The following is an 8,699-nucleotide window of genomic DNA, read 5'->3' on the forward strand; positions in this document are numbered from 1 at the left end:
CATTAGACGTTTCTACAGGCAACAACATAGTAATATTCTGTTTACAGGCTTTCTACATGGTAGGGAACTTTTATGTGCAAAAAAATTAACATTGCAACAGTGAGATAGTGAAAAAAGAAGACCGGACACAAACATGACCTTCACTAGTAAATGATGCTTGCAATCACTCAATTCCATGAGTGGGCAGCCACATACAAAATCACAACAACCTTCACAAAATTTTACAGTAGTATCACAATTAGCTATAGGAATCATGATTAACACATGTACAGCTTTTTTGTATGGTTGCAATCTTGAACCAAAAATTGTACCAAGCGTCTGATTTTCTTGAAACAATCCCTTGTCTCTAGAAGAATGTCTCAATTCTAGCCAACTAAAACTACATGTAGGCTGAGATACAGTACCTTTTTTATGATACAGTTAAACTGTTGAGTTGTGGCATAATCCTACCTACTTTCTCATAAAGTTTTCCTCTACATAATTTATATCACTTGGGCCTAACAAATGTAATCACAGGTTTATTGAGTTCATTTTCCCTTTTGGGGGGAAACTATTGGAAATGTGATCCACAAGCTGAAATAAGTTAGTGACAATGACTTTTGTCAGTCTTTTCCTTGTCTTCTTAAAGCTTGAAAAGCCCCATATGATCACAATGCAATCTGCAACTGGAGCTGTATCACCACCCAGCCACCACATGGTATAACAGTTTGGAATTCAAAGTTACCGAAATGAAGCTGTATATGAAGTGGATCGATTACAGCCATAGCACAAACAGGATACCTTTGTCTGTTTTGGAAATGTTGAGCTTGAGGATTCCCAAAAGTACACGTCTCCTAAAATCTAAAACTGATCACTACATGCAATGTCCACATCAGGACTAAATTTCCCATGACTAGGCTAGTCCTGGCCTTGCAATCCAGATGTGGAATTGCTGTTGCTAGACCACTATATGCTGCTACCTGGATCCCTGACAGTTTAAGCATCGTGCAATCAATGATAGTTACAACTGTGATTGTACCCAGGGCATTAAAATCACCTGCAATAATACTCTACATAAAAATGGCTAGATGAAGAATTAAGACCTGGTAGGCTATGTTTTGTCAGCATGCTGCAACCAGATACAGATTTACAAATATTCATGTTAAAGGGTTTTGTTAAGAGATCACTTCATTATTTTTTCATATTTTTTTTCTTCTTCTGAGATTTATGATATGTCAACTCGTTTGCAGGATAAGGAATACTAGTGATACTAGAGAGTAGAATGTTTTGTATTTTCATACAAGAGAAGAAGAAGCAAAGATGGGCAAGAAATCTAGTTCAGATGATAAATTCTGATCAAGTGAATGTGGACATTCCTGTGATAAAAGTTTTTAATAGCTGTTGAGAAAATCATTTACAGCTGAGGAAGTATTTTTTTACGGAATGACCCTTATGATACATTTTGTTGGCACTGCGCAAAGGCAATGTAACTTTGCCATAGAATAGATTTCATATCAATATTTTTATAATAAATCTGCTACAACCAAAGTTTCTGTACATCTGGGTACTGAGCATGAAGCAATAGCTTTCAGTCGAACAAAGGGGAGAAAAGCACCTGACATTTCAGAATGGAATACCTGAGTTCTCAGTGGCACATGTGACCTTCAAGAAGGAGATGTCTACAGGTCGTCAAGGAACATTTGAAGGTTGTGTTACCAGTTGTCTTTGTACTGCTTCCTCCTGTGGGTTTGTACATGGGCTTGATCAAAGGCTTCGGCTGCCTGGTAACATGAAAGAAAGTTTATAATGATAAGTGGCAATTAAAAGAGAAAGCATTTGGCTTATCTGTTGCTGTTTTAAATCAATTTGACTGCAGTTACATCACATCTACCAGCTTGCATGTACTGTTGCAGTAGTGTTATCAATGCATGGGGTTTCTTATGCTGCTAGGAATGTGGTTTAGGATCAAATATCTGGATCTTTTCTTGCATGGGAAGAAGCTTTGAGTCTGCTAACAAAACCCACATAACCTATGGGACTCACACAGACAGACAAATGAGTTACGAGAACTCGTATAACTTTTACAAGACGCAACATCTCTGTTATTTCTCTAGAGGAAATACTGATGTGAAAGAAGTTTCATTGATATGCCCACCTTGATATAGATGTAATGCTTTTTCTATAATGAAACATTTGGCAGATTTGCAAGTTTACTACTAAAGGGAGCCATGGGCAAAACAAAACTGCCACAAACATTCATGATGTGCCTGTAAAAAGTTCCTTTACGGCACTCATAAATAGTGGTTGTTTGCTCGTAATTGCATAATGTATCCCTGGAAAGCCTGTAAAAGTATTTATGGACAGGAAATTGAGAGTGTTTTCAGGACGCATGGTTCTACAGTGAAGAAAAACATGGTAGCCGTGCTGAGGTTGAAAGGAAAGATTTTAACCAGGAAGAGTTCCTTAACATCTTCATGAAATGCAGAGAACCGATACGGGACAAATCACTAAGGACCAGACAGGGATTATATTGAGCAAGTTTGCAGGTTCCTATTGTCTGGTGTGTTTAATGTCTTTTTCCTGGCATCAATGATGTAATTTATGCCAATACTAATCAGGGATCTGGGGTCAGAAAGAGGGTACATTTGCCATTAAAATTTACATCAAACTACATACATGTACAAGAAAAAGTACTTAATACAAATATATATACAGCTTACCATTGCATGACAACATTCTTCAAATTCATTCCAAAAATCTTTTATTTCTAAAAAAAGGAACCACTTTCAAAATGTTAAGGCTATTCACAAGGTCCCACTCAAGAGAATTTGCACAGTTGACAGTTTTGCGAGAAAAGCTGTTTCTTCTAATGACAGTAATCAGAAGAAACATTAGTCATCAATTATACTTACACTACATATACTGAGAACAAAGAGATATTGGATAAGGCTTTTTCATCAAGGACACAAACGCGGAATCTCGAGTTATATTTCAGGGCAAACAACTTTTCTATAACGATTTACTGCCTGGGCAGGCACGAAAGTTATGTCCTTGAGCAGATGGTAGGAAACATCAATGTTCAGCCCGTGGAGATGTTATGTTGATTTGCAAAGAAGCTGAATCAAATTGATAATGTGGATGCTGGATTTTACGGCCTAACTGGAGATAAATCAGTAAGATTTATAAATTGCTCATACTGCACAGGTAACCACTATGGACATTTAGGTGTTCTGATCTGTGCATCATTGATGACTGGTTGGTTTGTGAACCGGAGGCTTGAAAATTTTATAAATATGTGAGAGCTTTTTGTGTGAAATGAAAGCCAAGGTCAGGTTTCTGCTTTACAGAAATAGAAAACATCCAATAAATCTTCATAAGGGCTAACCACACATTACCTGGTACAATTCAGCATCATGGATACAACCATAACTCTGCATATTGGACAAGGCCATGTATATTGTAACAGGGCAGGGAGCCACATTTCAGTACTATGAACCATGTACTGTATGTAGCAGGAATGGTAAGAGATGACATTTCAGTACCACGGACACAACCATGTATGGTAGCAAGGTGGTACAGTGGGATCACATTTCAGTACCTTGGACACAACCATGTACCATAGCAGGGATGTGGTAGGGTAAGGTGACATTTCAGTATTATGGACACAACCATGTACTGTAGCAGGGGTGATAGGGTGGGGCTACATTTCAGTACTATGACTATGTATTGTAGCAGTGATGGTAGGGTCACATTCCAGCACCAAGGACAGGGCCATGAATTTGGCAGGACTAAGCAGTATATTGAGTCTTTTTTCAACTTTGATAAAAAAAAGGAACATTCAAACAAATAGACACATTTGTAGATAGTATGGAAAAACAGGTGCTGATACAATGCAGCACAGTAATTATGTGCAGTTGGGCTCAATTCTCAAACTGAGATCTTATGTCAGGAAATCATCTCCTTATCCATCAAATGAGATTAACCCAATCTATAAAGCATCCTGACAGGCAGGAAGTGACCCAGACCTCTCCTACTGTGCAGCACACTGTTAACAACAGTCGTCCTCCCAGAGGTATATTCCATCTTAGAACAGAAAGCTTTCCGTGATTGATCGCGTCCTCCCTGTCCCACACCACCGACACTCTTAACCTCTGCTGCTACCTTCCCGTCCCAGTCCATAAACTTTCAATAACTTGAGATCTCCCCTGGAGCATTTACATACGTCTCTGTCTCTAGTAGTTGTATCATATGTTTACAGTATATCATGATCGTTCTTATTGTTTCATGACAAGAAATGCTATATAACCTATTCTATCTAAATGATCAGCTCATAAAAATAAAGCTATGAGGTAGTGCTTGGAGTCATGTGGCACGCCAGCCAAAACTACTGGTTCTAAGACAAAAAAGGGGGTGGGCCAGCAATTTTAAGTGAATATGTTTCCTTAGCCCTGTTTTTGCCACTGGGCGCGTCTTTTCTTCATGCAATGGATTCTACTGTGTGACCAAGCTATGTGTATCACCATATAGTCCATGTTCTCAATATATATTGCAAACATCTTGCAACATCATCCTGAAGGACCAAAAATCCCTATCAAGATACCAGGGATAAGCTGGGTTTTGAACCCACAACCTTGTGATCCAGAAGCTGCATTACTAACCACCAGACCCCTTACATACTGAGGGATCTGTCCCTTGAACAAAGTTGACAGGACCTAAGGAAAGTACAATACCACCAAGACCACAGGTAAAACTCCCACCAGTGAAGGAAATGCCTGTTAATGCGAGGTGGCTGACATTACGCAGTCCCTCGTCTTTCCATGTACCATCCAATAAACTGTGTACATCATCAACAGTCTATCGACTATCCACCACACTCACAGGAGTTGGACACTATCCTTAGGGGGTTACACAGCATAGTAACACTCCATCTTTCTGTTTCCTTGTACAATTAGTCAATACCCAACGCATCAAGGGTCTCTCCGGGGAGTAATTAGTATCGAGCAAATGTAGCTGTGTTGACTACTTCAATATAACTGGACACAGGTGACAACCACACACACTGTCATGTCACACTTTCAAGGAGGCAAAAACCTTAACATTGTCTTAAATTTTTCATTTACAAAGTAAAAAATCCTGGTAAGGTCTTGATTTATAGCTCTTGATGCAAGTCAGTTACTAGTAATGAGGCCCTTTGATGAAGATAAAAACACCAATTTTGTGACAACATATATTTAAGACTATTCGATAACTTACTTAGATGTTGAAGATCACAATCCCTCAGTTAAAGTATATAACAGAATGTTAAATTACATATACTGAAATAATGGAGGCAGTGTTAACTCTGTTGGCTATGGCTACTCCACTTTTGTAAAGTTACCATCAGAGAATTTTTCCATAAGTAAATAATGGATAAAAGTCATATCTCTGAAGCCTACATGTTACAATTTACCATAATAAAATTATTCCCTAGAAGCAAAATTAACATGACCCATAGTCTCTAGCCATTATCCAGTGACAGGAGATATGAGATCTACCCATTAGCTAATTACCTTTGTGTAAAAAAATTTATAAAATGCAACAATAACCTCATTGATATATGCTCCTTGGGACCTCCCAATTAATTAATAGACCAACAGTGATACAAAATGCCCTTAACTGATAACTATGCACACGCTGTGTCAATGAGTTACACAGAAACACTTCTCTTTTGATTTCTAATCCAAGACCAAGTAACTGCAATGGTGGGGCCTAAAATTGTTACTATCCCAATGTGACTTGTGAAGCAATGGATATAATTGGGCAAAATTTTAATTTAGAAGTAGATAATTGAGACATTAAAAACAGAAATACTTATATGGCACTATTTAGAAATTCATCAACAGTGAAATAGTAAGCCTCTAAACTACTTGTTTTTGCTGTTACATATAATTATTACCTTTGCCAGAATGGCTAAGGTTATGTTTTCGGTTTGGTGGTGTGGTTCTCCCCGTTTGTGAGCAGCATAACTCGAGAGGACTTCGATGGATGCGGCTGATATTTGGTGGGTGGGTAGGGGTGTGGAAGACGAAGGTCGAGTTCGATAATGGGCCTCCTAGCGGCTTGCTAAGGTACTGCAGCGGGACCTGCATGCTTGATATCTCGCGTTCCGGACATGCTGCGGTCGTGATTTTTGAGCGTTAGGGAGCCCTTAAAGCAGGGAGTGATTGCTGCGAGTTTGGGCCCCCTAGCGAATGTCATGGAAGTGCGGGCGCCGGTTTAATTGCAAACTTTTGTCTGCGGACAGCATAACTCGAGAAGACTTCGACGGATGCAGCTGGTATTTGGTGGGTGGGTAGGGGTCTGGGAAACGAAGGGGGAGTTCGATAATGGGCCCCCTAGCGGCTTGCTAAGGTACTGCAGCAGGACCTGCATGCTTGATATCTCGCGTTCCGGACATGCTGCGGTCGTGATTTTTGAGCGTTAGGGAGCCCTTAAAGCAGGGAGTGATTGCTGCGAGTTTGGGCCCCCTAGTGGCTTTCATGGAAGTGCGGGCGCCGGTTTAATTGCAAACTTTTGTCCGCGGACAGCATAACTCGAGAAGACTTCGACGGATGCAGCTGGTATTTGGTGGGTGGGTAGGGGTCTGGGAAACGAAGGGGGAGTTCGATGATGGGCCCCCTAGCGGCTTCCCTTGGTACTGCAGCGCAACTTCCGGGTGTGTTTTCTCATCTTCTGAACATGGTATGGTCACGAATTTTTAATGTTAGATAGCTGTTGTGCTCAGGAGTTGGTGACATAAGTTTGGGCCCCCTAGCGGCTAGTTTAGGGATAGCCGGGGCATTCTTGTCAAAAACTTCTGAAGCATTGGAACCCCACAGCCTGGTTTGGTAGATTCCACCGGTGACAGTTGTACAGCACAGTTGACGCTGTCAATCACTTGATCGGATGTTGAGGTGAAGGTTGGTGCCCTAAGGTCAGCTGGGTCTCTAAGCACAGTCAGTCAAGCAAGTTTGTTTTGGGGCAGGAGATATTTGAAAACAGGGATTTTTGTGGATACTGGTGGAGCAATTTTGGATTTACTGGAAGGTCTTGTCGGTCTGCAAGCAACTGTGTATAACCTAACTGACAGGTAAGATTGACATGTTGATATTGAAACGATAAGAGAGGAAAGGATACTTTGATACTACTCTAGTTTAGATTGTAGGGTGTCTCTCAATTAGTGTCTATAGACTCTTGGTAGTACAGTAAATTGCAGTACAGTGTAGTTTAGATTTGAGTTGCATTTGTTTAACATGGAAGATTCTTAAGCCCTGCTTAAGTCAGGTAGATCCCTAGTGGTCTTTTGCTCCTAGAAGTTGCAGACAGTTAAGATATACATGAAACTAATTCAGACTCTTTTATGTATGGATATTAGTTTGACTTGTTTACGACAGAATATCAGTGATAAAAGATGGTATATGCTATTTGAAATGTATGACTCTTAAAGAAAGAGAAGTTCTCCAGGTTTTTGATTTACTCTGTGTCATGTAATTTCTTAGATGTGTAACCTCTATAGACAGAGTTCGTGCCATATCTTTTGAGCTTAGTTAGGAAGGGATTGGGGAAAGGAATGGTGAAGAACATTTATGATCACGATTTTAAGTGTTAGAAACTTAAGGTGTTGTTTGTAGGAAGACGTGACATATGTTTGAGTCCCCTAGCAGCTTGTTTCTGGGGATAGCAGGCATTTTTGTCCAAAAGTTCTGTGGAAATGCAGGGCATTTTTGTCAAGACACTTCAATGTTGCCAAGTGGTAGAACTAGTATATTGCCCCCATAAAAGTAAGCCCTATTGTTGCCTCTGTATATTCATTGATTCCACTGCTGGGCACTGGTGAATCCTTTCTGGTGGGCTATTGTTGCATGACAGCCAACCATTCTTTGCAAGGATGTGTGAATTGTTATATTCCTAGACCACTGACCCATTTACAAGATGTTTAAAAAATGGTAGGGAATGGTAAATAATGGTAGAATGCTGTTATCATTATCTAGAAACTATCAGAAGTATCAAGTTCCACATTATAAATATTTCTATAATTATGCAGGACCAGGGACATATTTATAAAGTTGAAACAGTGTCCCTTAGAGGACGTGCTAAAATTTTCGGCGCATACAGGAATCGTAGCTAAAATTGTCGATCCTCAAGCGCACCAACCTACAAACTGTTTGTGGGATGTTAAGATACTTATATTAATGCTAGATAGGTAAAACTATACATTTTTGAAAAGCTAAGAACCTGTAGAATATGAATATATCAAGATAAAGACTGTATCTAGTTTGTAAGGAATAATACTGCACAAAAGGACAGAAAAAAATTTTCTTTGAAGTCTCAAAAAATACAAAAAAATGTATTTGAAATGTATATGACATCACCCACATAACTCACTTAAGTCACTGAAAACTAGGCTAGCATGCCTTGCTATTCTTCCTGAATCAATAAAAACATAAAACAATATATGTAAGTTACTGTAACTGTTTTATTCTTGCTAGCAAAGATAGTACCTAAAGCCTTGACCAGTTGTAAAGAGATGGGTCTTATCAGTGTTCCCCTAATATTTGACCAGGAAAATTTCACCAAAATTATGAGTTGGAGGAAAACCAAAATAGACTTTGCTACCTCAAAGTGTTACATACATGTCTGAACATGCTGCCCTCCTCTATATGCGAAAAAAAACAAATACAAAGCAGAAATTTGGCTGGATC

General features: G+C 39.4%; 1 long non-coding RNA gene across 2 annotated transcripts in view; it reads right to left on the reverse strand.

The window, feature by feature from the left end:
* LOC118414984 overlaps positions 1 to 8,699 on the reverse strand; it is an 87,048-nt gene that overhangs the window by 4,855 nt on the left and 73,494 nt on the right. For both annotated transcript variants that reach the window (XR_004831049.1, XR_004831048.1), the window contains one exon: positions 1,617 to 1,760. This is a non-coding gene — a long non-coding RNA (uncharacterized LOC118414984). The remainder of the gene's footprint in view (positions 1 to 1,616; positions 1,761 to 8,699) is intronic.

This window comes from Branchiostoma floridae, chromosome 4, assembly GCF_000003815.2.
Source record: "Branchiostoma floridae strain S238N-H82 chromosome 4, Bfl_VNyyK, whole genome shotgun sequence".
Classification (NCBI taxonomy): Eukaryota; Metazoa; Chordata; class Leptocardii; order Amphioxiformes; family Branchiostomatidae; genus Branchiostoma; species Branchiostoma floridae.